The sequence below is a fragment of the Panicum hallii genome, chromosome 1, assembly GCF_002211085.1.
Source record: "Panicum hallii strain FIL2 chromosome 1, PHallii_v3.1, whole genome shotgun sequence".
NCBI lineage: Eukaryota > Viridiplantae > Streptophyta > Magnoliopsida > Poales > Poaceae > Panicum > Panicum hallii.
Window position 1 is genome coordinate 51,476,542 of NC_038042.1, and position 1,569 is coordinate 51,478,110.

Here is a 1,569-nt window from a genome sequence, read left to right on the forward strand (position 1 = left end):
TGTAATCCTCGCGATAGTGGCGCTTCACTGCCCATTACCGCGAAGAGTTGTACGGTGATGTACCACCTGTTGTAATAAAAGTGTTATCAGCCTCCTGGGACTGATAAATCGACACTTTTAAGTCTTCCCTGATGGGGGGGACGCTTCAGGTGGTATTAGAGCCGTAGACTGGCCGTAGGACGTGACCCTAGGAGCGAAACCCCTTTTCAAGCTCTAGGACTTGTTCTGACTTAGATATTTTTCTGCACAAGCACTCACCCCTGGTTTTTACCCTGTTCCAGATGGCTGACAATGGATGGGTCAACGGAATCTGCCACGCAGAGCCCGGCCTCCCCAAGTTACTATTGCTCAGCCTGGAACGCGTTGGGGTCATGGAACCACCGGAGTATGCCTACCGTGAGTACATCGCCGGAGGCACCCTTCGGTGCGATATAATGGTCTTTGTAGAAAGAAGCACCCGCTACCCTAATGTGGACCCTTGGTTCATCTCCACAAAGGGTTTCCGCTTCCCCGACACCTACCGAAAGGCCGCCCGTAAAGCCCTGCGACAACTGCGTGTGCTCTACAGGCACCACCTTCAGCGGACTCCTATGGGATTTTTCCCACCCGCTGAGGGAAGAGGACGCACTTGGATTGCCCGAATGAAGGGACTTGGACGAGAAGAAGAAGACCTAGAAGATACGGTCTCCCACCTGTCCATCTACCTTACTGGCTTGGATGCACTGTACCGCGAACAGGCGGCACAACTGAAGCAGCTAATCCATGGGATCGAAAAGATAACCCAGGAGCTGGAGGAGCAACGAACTAGAGCCGCAAGCGCCGAGTATTCCTTAGCTGCCCTCCAAGCCCAGATGCAAGAGTACGAGAGCCGCAACGGAATAGGTGGATGGATAGAAGAAGAAGAAGAAGAAGAACCCATGGAAACCCATTGGGATAAGGGTACTCAGACCGAAGATGAGATGGATCGGTTCCTCCCAATAAAGAAACGCCAGATCAGGACCGAGGAGGAATCCCTAGATAGGATTAGCACCCCGAACTAGAACCCTACCCTAATGACCACGAAAACTGTACCATCCCTGTTGTAATAATAAATATCATCTACTCCCTTTTGCACCTATTGTTTACCTTGTCCTTGTTTCAGATGGCTGAGGAAGGATGGACCCAGGGCGATTGCCAAGCTGCACCTGGCTTCCCCAGCCTTTTGATCGACACCCTGGAAGGCCTTGGCGTTACAGAGCGCCCAAGGTACTACAGCCGAGAGTACGAGCACCACGGTACCCTCCGCTGCAGGGTGATCCTGGTCATCGCCAGGAGCAACCGCTACACCGACATCCAGCCCTGGCGGGTGACCGCCACAGGATTTAGGCACCAGGACACCTACCCCTTGGCCATCAGAAAGGCACTCCGTTATTTGTGCCGGATTTTTGAAGGACACCTCGCCCCCACACCAGCAAAGTTCTTCCCGCCGGCTATTAGAACCCCAGTTTGGGAAGCACGCATGAGGAACCTGGAACGACGCCGCCACGAAGAGGGCCCCCTGTACCAAGTGGCTACTTACCTAGCCGCCCT